Below are 15,313 nucleotides of genomic sequence, written 5' to 3'. Positions count from 1 at the left end.
AGTATTAATGACGGGTAGGAATGAACAGTTGCATAATACAAGAATCAGAGCTGCTGATCAGTTCAGGAATTATTCAAGAGAGCATAGAAGGCTACAAGGTGAACATGGGCAGCAACAGCAAGCTGATACGAAAAAGGTTAATAGCACATTAGGATACATAAAGAAAAGTGTAACAGTAAGAGATGTGGAATGGTTCTTGCCGCATACCTTATCCTAGTCAGGCTTAGTTAAAATAACACATCCAGATTTGTGTGCTGTGCTTCAGCAAGAAGAGATACTTGGAGAGACATCCAGGGCAGAGCAATCAGAATGAGCAGAGCCCTGAGAAACACGATCTAACAGAAAAGATTGAAAGGCTGAGTTATTAAACTTAAGAAAAACTGTCAGGAGACCTGACAAGACTGTTGCAAAGTGGAATGGAACAATAAATTCTCCATGATATCTCACAGGCTAAGAAGAAATGATTGTGAATTACAACACTGAAGACTCAAGTTACAACTTAGGAATGATTTTCTAAATATAAGGCAGTGTGGAGATGACTGAGCTTCCACTGTCAGGGACCTTTAAAAACAGGCTGAGCAAGAACAGCACAGATTTAGCAGTTCTGACCTGTAACCAAAGAGGTGGACCAGAGGAAGCTTTTTCCAACTCTATTTTTTATATGAGCTGATGACTGTGCACTTAAGCGTCTGTGCACAGGTACTTGGACAGGTCTAACCAATTAACTTGGTCATGATGGTATGCAGCATCTCTTAGTGACAGAAGCACCTGGAAAAAACATCAGGTGGTATTGTCAGCTCCTGCAGTTTTACATTGGCTCAGCTCCTGAACTCATACGATAACAAGAAAACCTTTCCTCTCACAGAGAAAGAAAAAAGTATATTTCTAATCTTGCCTTTGTGAAGACGAACTTGAAAACTTGTCTCCAAATAGCTTAAAAAAATCAGATGACAAAGAAAAAGGGACAGTGTTTCTACACCATTAAATTCTCATGGTTTGGGGGGGCCTGACTCATGGTTTTTCAATGGAGTTGGCATTAATGGTAATGGACTAATTTGAATAGACAAATTTAGAAATTGATATTCCTGAACTTCCTATTATAGAGAAGGCAATACTGCCTGAACAGCAGGTCTATTTCAGGAAATTAAAACCTCCCCATATCCTTTCAGATGACTTGATCGTTTCTACATTTCAGTCAATGTTACACAGGGGACATTGCACAATGCTTAACATGATGGCAGAAAATTCACCTAGCAGAGAACTGTGAAGGCACAGTGTGACTACTGAAAGACTCTCCAGCTGGGAACAGACATAATGGGGGCACAAGGAATTCATTCTTGGGCAATCTCTGTTGGGAAGTTGGTGCCTCAAATTAACAGTACTTCTCCGACAGGGTGCATCTAGGTAGAAAGTGCAAGCAGAAGAGCAGCTCTCTTCTGCATCAAGCAGGCCCAGACATTTGCACTCTCAAAAGACATGTAAGTTAAAACATATTATAGATGTCAAATGTGAGATTGGTTTAAGGGAGTTTCTGTCTTCAGAAACACAGAGAGCACAGAGGCAATTTTTTTTAAAAACCCAAAACAACCAACAATCAAAATCCTTTTCTCTTGAATAATTGTGATCTTCACTATAAATTTGATTTTCCTTCTTTCACTGTATTTCTTTGCTGAATGTGTCTATTTCTACTTTCCTGGAAATAGGCATTTTCTCGCCTTCCTTCCCTTCTTACAGACAGAGAGAGGTGGAAAAACCAGTACTACGACAGATCACTTTCACAGGGTGAAAAATAGCAGAAAAGACCTTTCTGATTAAGTAGTCAATCTCTTGCAGCACTTCCTTCATTAAGACCTGGAATAAATGTCGTGCATGTTTTACAAAGCTTTGATTATATTATTATCATGGTTGAGGCATTTTAAAATGCTACTTAGCCTCCATTGTACTTGGTCAGTGTTTACATTATCAAAGCGTTTCTATGAGATTTCCTCTTTCCACTTTCACAAACTTGTATGAGGCTCAAAATGCAAGCACACCACAGAGATGTCTTGACTACTGCCAGCTTCTGTCTCCTGAGACTTGATTTTTTTTTCTGTACCTTTATCTCTATATTTAAAAGGTCTTCCTGTATCTCATATCTTCCCCAGACATTGCTAATCAACTTGTCCTTTGGTTTCTTCTTTGCTAAGATGAAAAAATGAGTACTGTAATTCTCTCTAAGTGAGCAGTATTTTTCCCACTCTGAAGCTTTTTCTGTAGTGTGTTTTCCGAAATCTCACCCAATTTTTATCATCCTTCTGATGACCCAAACTTCTCAGAAGACTCCAGCTGAGACAGCCTTTCCATTTTGCTCCTCTGGCTCCAGCTACTATCAATAAGGCCAGAAGCCACTGAAACTCCACTGACAAGCAATAGCTGTCCTGCTGCTTCCACTGCAATTGCTTGTTTTTTGAACTTTTCAGTGCACCAGAGAAAAGCAAGGGAATCTCTGGAACATTCAGAAATGCAAAGAGAGGGAAAGAGTGATGTTCTTCCTTTGATGGAGCAAAGAAGCTGTGTACACCCACATCATCTCTTAGCTTAGTGTCTTCTTAGAAACAGCTGTGATCTGAATCCCTGACAGAAAAGGTACAACAGTGGGAGTTTGGGCTCCACAGCTGCAGGGAGGGGAGATTCTTCCTGGAAATCCTTGGAGCACAATGCTGTGCTCCCAGAGCTGGATTTAACCCACGGAATGCAAATATGCCCTCAAGTTATATCTAAAAAGGAGGATCCTCCATGCAAATGTTAAGCACAGTTATAATGATTCGTACATAAAGAGTAGAGACCACAGAGAAAAATCTATTATTGTTGCTGCAAAACACAGTAGCAACTCATGAGAGTTTTACTTTTATTATTCATGTTGCTATTAGGAGTTGCATTATTACTAGATCCTAGCTGGCACAGATGGCTGCTGTGCTTTGAGGTCTGCTTTAGTCATGTTTTTAGCTGCTTTTTTCTGCAGATTTTATAGGGTTTGGGCTGATTTTAGCTTCCTTCATTTGCTTGATAATTGTTTTGGGTTTTGTTTTAGTTTTTTTCTTAATTAGCAGGAATATGTTCATGTTTATAGTGTGCTTTATTCACTCTTTTTGAACTTGTGGTAACCAGAATCAGCAATGCAATTATACCTTCTGTTGTTTGTGTGGGACTGGCTCAGGCCAGATGCTTTGATGGTGGCAGCAGTTTTCCTGGAAGGTCAGTATCAGTTTGCTAGCACTGATAGACTCGTATTTCTCACCTACTGATAACTTTCCACCTTGTATACCCATCCTTCTCAGCATCACTTCTCTTTACTGCTAGAGTGAGGGGGAACCTCTCACCTGAATGTTTCCATTCCCGAGACCCTCTGTCAAATCACTACCTAAACACAAGTGATGGTTTCTGCTTCCTGAACTCCTCCACAGGTATACATATTCTCATCTCAGCCACTGCTACTATATTTTGCTTGCCTAACACGTTATCTGCATTCAGTATCTTCTGATTTCATGTACCTTCCATTTATTGCCTTAGAAATAGTAAGAAACACCAGGAGAGGGTTACTTGCATTGCTGTACCTGGTCAGCTCTTGTTGCAGGTGTGACTGAGCAGAACCTACTGATAAATGTTTATGGTCTGTTAGGCAGAAATTCAGGGTCAATCATAAACAGCTGTGTCTGCCCTGTGGTTTGCTTTGGCTACATCATCACAGTACAGTGATAAGAGATCTGGGCATGAGTTTCAGCTTTCCTCTGAAATGGAGCACGTGAGCTAGGAGACAAGGTGTGGTGCGCTCCTATATGCCTCCTGCTCTGCAGGGTCAGTTCATGGCCTTCAAAGTCAGACAAAGACTGACTTGTAGACCTGAAATACATTGTTTAGTCTCCATCATGCAAGGTGTCCCCACACTTACATGCCATACTGTGGTCTTCAGTAATTTCCCATAGTCCTGTTCTTTAATTTGCTAAATGTATTAGGAGGCTCTGATTGGGAGGATTCATGTTAGGAAGATGAAAGGTTTGGGTAGGAAAGCTTCAAATACTGCCGATGGTTGCACTACCTCTTCTCTTGCTTCCTCTGAACACCACCACTGCCCGTTTTTGACAGGTAAAGAAAGGGTTTAAATATAAAGTTTAGGAGTGAAATGTTTAATTTCTTCAAAAAATGAGAGCTTCTCAGGTGTCTGTGTTAAAAATTAGTTTTGAAAATCTGTGGATCTCAACTCTCCAACTGCAGGAGGCAAGAAATTAATTACTGTTGTCACAACGTCATATGAAAATTTTCAGTGTTATGATCAAAGGTAAAATATCTTGAAAAGGATGCGTTAACTGATAGTAATTGGCTCCTAAACTTCTTCCATAGGATTTGAGTAACTGTGTTTAAAGTCCGTGGCAGTGGTTTGTATGCTGTGACAGGGGGCTGGGTCCCTTAGCTTTTACCTGCTCTTCACATTAGCCTGACTGAAAGTCTATGAGCCAAAACTATAATCCCAGCTCCAGATGCCCCCATAATTTGGATCTGGATAAAAATTTAGCAGATCAGGCCCATGTCTAATTACATCAGACAAATTATTGGATAATTTCTTCTGCTTTACCTTTGCAATTCACTGGAGCAGTTAATTTCTCCAAAAGCAGGCACATCCTTTCTCATTAGAAATTCTTTTTTGGCCTTTTTCATGTTTCTTATTATTAAACACAGACATATGCACACACACACACTCAAAGTTTTGCTTTCATCATATTAATGCTACTTAAGAGAATATGAGATGTTTAACAGAAATTTGGCTTTAGCCACGAGATAATCTGCCACTTCATGGAAGCAAAAGAACTACATCACTCTGTATGCTTCCATAGAACAGAGCTGATGGGCAGCAAGGAAGAGCTGGAAGAGGGAAGCACTGACAGCAACTTATTTGAATGTCCACTTTGTGGTGTCATGGAACAGAAATTTCTGATTTCTCTTTTTGAAGTTTCTGCTTCTTTCCTGCCTATGATGGAAGTGAGGTATTCATCAGTTGCTAGCTCTGATATTTATATTACCTTTTCTTTCTCCTTTGTATCTCTTTTTTTTTACTGCAGGTACACCCCAACTCATTATTTCTAAGATCCTATCTGAAACAGGTTTCAGCCATCCCTAAGGGTACAAAGAGATGCTTAAGGTACAGAAAGGTTACAGTCCGGTGCAGATTAAGTAGAAGCAGAAGCAAGATGTTTGTGCTAGGTAGAAGTGCCAGGCTATGGTTTTATGGTAACCCAGAGGCATAGTCAGATATAAAGCTCTGGATTCTTTTCTGCATTGCCCTTTGGTTCTCTTTCCTCCCATCCATACCAAAAAAAGAAAAATCTGGAGAAAAAGAAATCGTGTTTTCACAAAATATCCCAGAAAAAGAAACCTTAAATATCATTCTGCTTTGCTTTGTATTGATTGAGCATTGTATTTTTTTGAAGTGAAGAATCCAAGGGATTTAGTCTGAGACTTCTAGGGGACTAACAGTGGCACCTATACATTTTGAAGCTGTTGATTGTGAGTTTTTTTCCAAGTTTCAACTATTTTATGAGCGTAATTACTTAGGAAGTTCTGGCCTCTTAACTGAGCTGCAGAACTGCATGCCTCTCAGTTGCATAATATTTTGGAAATACATGCTTCATTGAAATGCCATTGATTTTCAACTAAAGTGAAAATGCCCTCATTTAATGCTTTCTTAAGAGAATTATAAAAGAGGCTGGAGAGGGTTTGGACAAAGTCATTATTAATTGCATATCACAAAATTTGGATTTATATATTTTTAATGCAGAAATTCTTCACAGCTCCTCAATCAAAACACTGTTCTAACATTATGTCTAATTTTATAAATGGAAAAACCCTATTTTGTTCAAGACTTTCAAATTCCTTTGCTTTGTTCAACAAACCCTTATACTTGCTGTGAGGGGACTGCTGATTGCTTTGTCAGCAAGACCAGTGATATTCAATCTTTGATTTCTGATTCATTTGCTTCTTCCTTCCCTTTGATGAACAGAATAAATGTCTAGCTTTTTCCTTTCCTTTCAAAAAAATGTCTCTCGCCTCTCACTTCCTTAGCAGTGAGAGCATTTTATGTGAAGCATTCTGCCTGTTTTTTGGACTATCTCTTCCTCTTTACTGAGCTCAGAGCTGGGTAAGTACTTTGCAGTATTTCATTAAAGGAAAGAACATTTTCTCTCTGTCTATCATTGGCTCTGATGTTAGGGTGTCAGCTTTGCCTTTGACCACGATGCTCTCTGGCACACCTTTGGCTGTTTGCTCAGGCCTTTGTGTTGGCTTTGCTCTCTGCGGTGGCCAGGTCTACTGCTCTGGTCGACAATGGTAAGAAGTTCTGAAACAGGTTGAACATGAAGGATACTGTGAGATTATGAAGGGAATCTTAGAGCAGGGCCTAGCAGTTACCATAAATTAGGCCCAGTTAACCTTGATGTTGTCATATAAGCTTCAGCTAGTCCCACAGGATAAGGCTACAGCTTAGGTATGAGCACAGAAGACTACCTTAAGGGTAAAAAATCCACCAAACACTGTGAAAGTGGTGACAGCACCCTTGAGAGGGGTAGGTGGTGAGCAAAAGCAACAACAGCATTCAGCTTTCAGGTGTGGGAGCAACTTTAAAAAAGCCAACTAAGAATAGGCTGTTTCTACCTGCTCCAATGACTGTCAGCAGGCAGAGAGCCTGGGGATGCTGCAGATGAGCCCTGGGAGCACTCACCATGTGGTCCCAGCCTCCACACTGTCCCCATGCCTTTCCTCCCAGACTGCCTAGGGGCCATGAATATGGTCAAAGGGTAGAGAACCTGCCCCATGAGAAAAGACTGAAGGAGTTAGGTCTTTTCTCACTGTAGAAGAGAGGGCTCATCACAATATTCAGGCAGGTCAAGGCCAGCTAAAAGGAGAACAAAGTCTCTCTTTTCACGAGGGACCACATGGAGAAGACAAGAGGCAATAGGTACAAATTGCTCAAGGAGAGGTTTCATCTTGAAATAAGAAAGGAATTTTTTACAGTAAGAATAATTATTCACTGGAACAACTTCCCCAAAGTTCCTGGAAGCTTCAAGATGTAATTGGACAGTCTGCTAGGTAAAATCACATAGGCTCCCTTTTTCACAGAAGGGTGGACCAGATGGTCTGTCGAGCTCCATTCCAACCTGGGGCATTCTATGGTTCTCTGCGAGAAGCAGAGGTCACCTAAGTGAGGGTGGTGAGGCCCTCGCACAAGTTGCCCAGAGAAGCTGTAGCTGCCCCATCCCTGGAAGTGTTCAAGGCCAGCTTGGACAGGGCTTAGAGCAACTTGGTCTAATGGAAGGTGTCCCTGTCCATTGCAGGAGGGTGGAAATAGATGATCTTTAAGGTCCCTTCCCACCCAAACTATTCTATCAGTCTATGAATCTATGATAAGTCACAATTACCTGTATCTGACATTAAAGTGTTTGGTATCTGAGTCTATGTAGTTTCCACACTGTCATTTGGTCTTAGCTGTGACCCAGGCTCCTGAACTTATATTAACATTTTAGAAAATGCCAGACACACATCAAATTCAGTGCCAAACAAACACATGGCAAAAGACAGTTCTTTTCTTCCTGGATGTGGTTTAAACCAAAACAAAGTGGATACCAAATGGGAGAAATGTGCTACCAGGATCTCCATTTACAGATGGAGAATGGGTGTTCTGTGAAATCACAGAATCACTTAAATTGGAAAAGACCTCCAAGATCATCAAGTCCAACCCTTGACTGATCACCACCTTGTCAACTAGACCATGGCACTAAGTGCCAAGTCCAGTTGTTTCTTGAACACCTCCAGGGTTGGTGACTCCATCACCTCCCTGGACAGTCCACTCCAATGTTTAGCAACACTTTCCATTAAGAAATTCCTCCTAATGTCCAACCTGACCCTCCCCTGGCACAGCTTGAGGATATGATCTCTCGTCCTGTAACTAGTTGCCTGGGAGAAGAGGCCAACCCCTACCTGGCTACAACCTCCTTTCAGGTGGTTGTATAGTGTGATAAGGCCACCTCTGAGCCTCCTCTTCTCCAGGCTAAACAACCGCAGCTCCCTCAGATGCTCGTCATAGGACTTGTTCTGTAGAACCTTCACTGGCTTCATTGCCCCTCTCTGGACTCACTCCAGCACCTCAATGTCTTTTTTGTACTGAGGGGACCAGAATTGGACACAGTAATCAAGTTGTGGCCTCACCAGTGCTGAGTACAGAGGTAAATGAGCAAACTTATCAAGGATTGGGCAGCATGTCTGAGAAAACAGGAGTTAAAGCTCGGCAACGGGATCACAACCATCTTATGTTACAATTGTTATAGCTAGTCCTATTGGGCTAAAGTATGTTAAAAGCAGAGTTCATATGATCTATAGAAGAGTTATACTATAACTTAGCTAATATGAACTACTCAAACACTGATAGTTTAGCTAATAATAAAGTTTTTGACCAGTGAATTCTTGACCACTGTGCTTAATAGTTTTGAAAACACTTGTGCTTTCTCTGAAACACTGAGTACAGCTGTGTGCTACCTACCTCAGTAACTACTGACCTCAATAGAAAAATACCATGGCTCGTTTCAGAGGGAACACCTCGCTAGATTTGGGTTTGTACCATCTCTGGACAATGAAGTGTGAAGGCTTCCTTTTTGTCATGCACCTCATTGGACAACACAAATAGCAAGCTTTAGGCACAGTTCTTGCACCAGGACTCATTATCTCTGCTCCTAGAAAACCTGTTTATGTCATTTGGGTCTATGGAAATGTGAAGGAATATGTACTCAGAGGTCTGCAGATGAGGCCGAGATCGCAGGTGTATCATAACTGTGGTATGAGCTTTATAAAAATCTCTGCAGTGTGAGGAAGAAAAATCTAAATATTGATTGCAAGGTTTGATCAGTTGCATTTTTCAGATGAAATTTCAATCTGATTTGTCATGTTATTGATTTCTTTTTCTTGCTCTTTGAGTAATTATTTTCAGTTATTCTTAGCTGATTGCCTCACTTTGAACTAGTATCAGATATCAGATATAGGAGTTTTTATTTAAATGTGAGAAAATATTCAATTTAAGAAGGATTATAAAGTCAGATCTGAAAGAGAAGGCTGGTATATATCCTTCTGGGGAAAAAAGAAAACAGAAGCACTTTCTACTTCCCAATATGGCAAGTAAGGCCATTCAAAAGTGTGAGAAAAGTAGAACATGTTTTATTATGTTCAAAGGTGCAAGATAGCTTATCAAGTCTTTAATTCATCACAAGCTTTACAGTGCTATTTACCTAGATATTATTTCCAAATATATCCAGAACATTTGTAAATATGTAATGACATATCTTTATTGCAGTAGGTGTTCTGCATGATTCAGCAGGATATTGAGTAGTATATTCAAAGTTTGCAGTTATATCAGTAACGGTTTGTAAATCTGAACAGATGACATACTGAAATAAGATAACCTTCTCTCCTTAATATCTTCATAATCTGTTTCTATTTTTTTTTTTGTTCTTTCTTAAAAAGAGGGCATAGATAAGGTTAAATGCCTCCCGATTAAGATGGACTTGTTCTGAAATCTGTGTCTATTGCCTCTTGTGCCATAGCACACCTACAAGAGCCTGGCTCCATATTCTCTACATCTCCCCTAGGGGTGACTAAAGACAACAGTAAGGTCTTCTCTTACCTTCTCTTCTTAAGGCTGAACAGACAGAATTCCCAGTGTTTGTATCAAAAACCTCAGCTCCCTAAATAATTTGACTTTAGAACTCTTCAGGGTTATGAGGACAAAATATGATAAAGTTATATTTCAGGGTGACATAACTGGGATTTCTTAAATGATGTTACAGAAACTGATAAACATGATTGTGTTAGGAGAATTGAAGAAAAAAACTTGTATTATGCTCCTCTGATTAATTACAGAACTGGGAAAAATAGCAGTTTAAAAGAGATTTAAGATATTTGCTTGCACAAGCATTACTCACAGCTAGCTTTATTTTTTAAGTATGCAATTTTTCTGTCAGTCTATAATGTGGTACTGTGACTGGGTAATACATCTTCAGGCTTTACAGACTCTTGGCATGACATGGTCCTTGAGACAGTAGATCTTAATAGGTCCTTCTGCATTAATCCTGACTAATGAGCAGATGAATAGTTAATTAAAAATGCTCCACACAGACTTAGTCAACCATTGCAGCTTCTCTGTGTTTTGTACTTTCTCATAGATGAGCAGAACTTGCATTTTTTCCATTAGATCATGATGGTTCAAAAAGCTCCATTACAGTTTGCCAGATCGCTGATCTATGAACTAAACAGTATTTAAATATTTCCTGATTTGATTTACTCAGAAGTATATGATCTCCTATGCCTTCACTAAAACCATATAGTAAAAGAGCCATTATGTCATTTCTTTAGTGACTGATCTAGGAGATCATTAAGAAGCTTTTCATTCTCTAGGAATTAGGCTTTAAGGGCTTGATTCTTTTCTAGTGTTCTGGCTGCTGCTGCTCTGCACAGGGGGAAGCCGTTTGACATGGCCAGTTCTTCAAGTGCAATATGTACAGCATGAAACCACAGGCAGCAACCCATATCAAGTTAAAATTAGGTCTTTTCTGTCTAAGGAGAATCCCGTTTTTACCTCCTGAGTTATACATTCACCAGCTTCTGATGACACAGCACATTTTAAAAGTGCTAGCAGATGTAAAAGGATGCAAAATGACAGGAGTTTTGAGTCATACCAAGGAAAGTAGCCCTTCCCTCCTTATTGAACTCTTAATAAGGTTCACTGGTGGGTAAAACTTCTGCTAATGACCCATGGAAAACAAGGAAAGAAACAGTTGTAATAGCCCAGGCCCAGAGCTATGAGCTTACCCAGGAGTTTTACTTTTAAAAATATAAAAGGCTCCAAAAATTTGCCCACTGAATGTTTTGAAGAGCCATCAGTTCTTTAATACCTTGAGGTAGCATAAGGAGAGGATGCTGCACGCATTTTCTCAGAAGATACTTTTACTGATAATTTTGGAAAATATGGAAGAAAATAAGAGATCTTGGCAAAAGTTTAAATGGATAACATACAACCAAAACAAAGCACTCCACAAAGCTCTAACTTGGCACATGCTAACCCATAAAACCTAGCAAACTCCAACCCACTCAGTTTTAAGTTACCCAAAATATTAAGAAAAGAGATTAAGAGAAGAATAAGAGAAAAATAGCTACCACCAGAGTGTCCTGTGCAAGTCCAGCTTTCACACAGTGGAGGTAGGTATCAAGAGAAATGGAGAGCCATGTGCTGCTGTTTTTATGTGCTCTGTCCCCCTGTGACCACCCCTCCCTGGGGGGACATCTGGCTCACTGGCCCTTCTGTGGCTCCGGGCCAGAGTGAGGGGTGGTGTAGCCATTCAGAGGCTGGGTTAGGGGTCCCAGGGAGTGTGGTGTAGGCAGTGCTCCCAGGCTGACCAACAGCTGCTCTGGGGCTGCCCTGTGAGGCTGGGGAGACTGCCATGTGGGATACAGCCTGACCTCACCTCCGTGGGATTCAACCTGACCTTTCCCCCTGGACAAACACACACTACAGTTAGTTCCAACCCAATAATTAAATAATCCAGTATCTCACAACAGCAAAAGTAGTGTGACAGGTCTCAGACCTACAGAATTCGGATTCAATCACATGAAGATCTCAGTCATTCTAAGACTAATTTTTTGCAATTTAGTATTTAAGACATTTAGTCTTCAGTAGCAAAGGAATGGTCAAGTCTTCAGAGAGGAATAGACCAGACTCATATTTTCCTTTAGAGAAATCCACTGTGCTTAAGGAATAATTGTTGCTCTGATGAGCAATGATTCCATCTTGTTTCATTTAGCCAAAAACACCTTGTCCTTTCTCCAGCTTGGCAATTTTAGGCTACATCTTTTTAAAAGACAAGATATTTTAAGAGATTTTTCTCTAGCCTTTGAAGTTGCTGTGCATAAATGCTGTACACAAACAATACATCTGTGAGAAATAAAGCAATGTTTTGCTGAAGCCAGAGTGACTGTGGGGGGGAAGGCTAACCCTTGTTTCTTGCTTGTTGTTTAGATGTGGTTCAGACTATTCCTTGCGAAGTTGTTAAGAACCAATATGAAAGACTATGCTAAAGACTTGCCAAAAAAGGTAGAGGATGAAGAGGGAGAGAATGTGAGTCCCCGAGTACTCAGTCAGTGGGAAAGGGGACAGGGACCACCCCCCGCCGGGGCAGGAGATTAAAGGTCGCCCATTTTGATGTGTCTCCCTGGAGAGACACACCCGACTTAGCTGATTTGCTTAATAAAGTAGTTTTGCATCAATGGCTTTGTCCCCTCTCAAATTTATCAAGAACTGAGTATTTCTCACACATCCAAGCAAGGATTATTATTATTTTTGAACTACCAATATTATATTACAAAAAATGCATCAAGCCAGTATTGTTGGTCAAGCCAGTCACTTTGGATCAGATCATTTGCCATGATAGTGCAAGTTGCCATTTGCCAAAAGTAATGATCAATTTCAGTGTTCATAGTTTTGAACAAAAATTCAACAAAACCTTTTTACCTTCAAGATCTTGTATGACTAGAAACAAATACCAGGTTCTCAAAGGAAACTAAAAGAAATTACAAGGAGGATGACTAAGAAAAAACATGCCCATGCCAGAAAATTCTTTATATAAAACATTGCTTAGATCAAGTATGTACCTTAAGTGCCAAAATTTACTTCCCTTTTGGTTTAAAAATGTGTTCTGTCTAATATAATGATATTTTGTGGAATCTTTTTCTATAGTTCAGATGCTTCTCAGTGGAATCTAATGCACTGGTTAGATTAAGTCAGAGTTTCTTGAGGGAGATTTGTTCAATTGTAAAAAGTAACATTGTAGACAGAATTACCAAACCAGTAGAAATTAGGAAGAAATGAGTCATGGTCATTAACTTGCTTTGGAACTCTCATGTGTCAGAACCTAAATGTTACTCCTTGATAAATTTACCCAGAGTATAATATTGTACATGCAGTTAATAGCAACAAATGCTCTATTAGTAAAGCAGAACATTTATAAATATGATAAAGTTAATACTCAAGAGAGCCGAACGCCTGCTAGGACTGACTGTTGTACTACTTAGATGTCCAAATCTAAGGCACCTATGCAGTTACATTCTACTTTATTTTGCAACTCATTATAAAAAAAAGCTAAAGCATGTCTTACCAGCAAGAGGTATTATCTTCCTTCCAGTAATAAAAAAATGGCACACTGGAAAACTACAGGGACACTGACCAAAGAGCAATAAAGAAAAATCAGGAGAACTTCTGAAACATTAATGATATCCTTCTGCCAAAGCTTGTAAAAATGTGCTAAAACTTTGAGTATTCATGAACATGGCAGCTTGAGATTTACCTCATCTCATCAACTCCCTGGGCTAAGTTTTCATTTACCCAATATTTTTCCCAGATGGGATCTCTATAGGATTATGAGAGAGAAGAGGGAAAGACATACATTCCTTAGCCAAGACATAATTAAACAGAGTTATCAAGGCCAGACCTCTGACTGGGCTGTGAAATCTACTGCCAGATGTTGCAGATACATCTGTCTAAGTACTAACAGGATCACTTTTATCATAATATCTAAGCATTTCACTAATATTAATGTATTTTCTCTCTGGAAGAGGACTATTTTTTCATACTACCATAGTATAGGACTGAGCTGGACGAATAATAGTAACAAAGTGGGTAATTTTTGAGTTTTGCATTTTGCTTTTTACCATTTTTTATCTGCCTTTTTTTTGTACATGGGGAAAAAACACCTTAAACTCTATGAAGCTTGAAAATCTATGGACATCTAGTTGATTCCACATAGCAGACTCTTTCCTCCATTTTTCTGTAGCTGTTGAACAATAGAGCATTGACAAATGGTGAAATATTTACTGATCATTCACTTCAATATATTTTTAGTTCTACTAGTCTTACATAGTGTAGTGGTAGCAACTGTGGCCTAAAGACTGAAAAAACTAAAAGACAATTATCAAGGATCTTATATACACACATACATACATATATATATTTACAAGTATAAACCAAAAATATTAACAGTAATTAAATGTGCATTAAAAATTGAGTGTGTATGTGAATATATATTTTTATATAATGTAAAATGTGAGCATATGTATATCTGATTACACACATAGGTACCTTATATTTCATCTACTTCATAACACATGGGAGTTGTCTCACGTTTTTTGAATAGTTTGGGTTGTCCATCCTGAACTTCCTGCACTACATTGGACATGATGTGTGTGAGAGAGAAAATTCTGCTTCTTGCATTACTTTGGCTTTTATATATTGCTGTGGGTTATCATCTTCACTGTGCACAGGGACAGAGATAATGGAAAAGGAAAAGTGGGGAAGTAGCATCAAGTCCTATACTTTGTGTTAGAAAACTGCACTCTTCTCTTCAAAGATCCAGGCAGGCTTTCCTCAGACCTCCTAGACCAGTGAAGAAGAGCTTGTATGCACATATGAGAGCAAAAATGGGACACTTCCTTCAGGTTTGGCATTAAATAACCAATAACTGAAATACCACCTGTAAGAAATCACTAAATATAAACATCCAGGTGCTGCAACAAAATGCAAAAACATTTGTTTAAATCTCTGCAACACTGCCAGCTTCTGATGTCCAAAAGATAGGTGCATATTCATGTGTTTACAAAGTAAAATGGACTTGGTCAGACTGCACCTCAGACATGAAAGCCTTCTCCAACGACTACCAAGGGAACCCAAACAGCTGTATAGACAGGGCACAAGTTGTCTTTGAAAGCTAAAGAGGCGGGGTAGAGAAACTTCCCTAACTCAGTCAAATCTGAATCATAAACCATTTGAGGGGGAGTCAGGGCACCCTTCTGCTCCCCTTGGGGGACACGCAGAGCCAGTCCCAGAGTCTGGCATGCATGTGCTGAGGTCAGCTGCTTGATGGATGTGCTGACTTGGGATGTCTCCCCACTGACAGCCTTGGCAGCTGTCAATCTCTGCCAGGTCTCATCCTCTACACTCTGAGCAGGGAAGGTCAGTTACAGAATATGAAGACTAGCTAAAATATATTAATCCATTATGTGTTTTCCAAAGTGTTGCTTGCCAAATGCGATGATGGCATCACATATATCGCATACAGGCACCCGATTGAGCTGGCATTTCTGCTGCTGGCTGAAGGTGGAAGTTCACATGTGAATTAATGATGCTACACAAATACTTTTGTTTTAATAGGGTGTTAGGATGAATTTTTGAAGAATATTCTAGATAAATTACAGT

The sequence above is a fragment of the Lepidothrix coronata genome, unplaced genomic scaffold, assembly GCF_001604755.1.
Source record: "Lepidothrix coronata isolate B3197 unplaced genomic scaffold, Lepidothrix_coronata-1.0 Scaffold0, whole genome shotgun sequence".
Lineage (NCBI taxonomy): Eukaryota > Metazoa > Chordata > Aves > Passeriformes > Pipridae > Lepidothrix > Lepidothrix coronata.
This window is presented reverse-complemented; position numbering follows the sequence as displayed.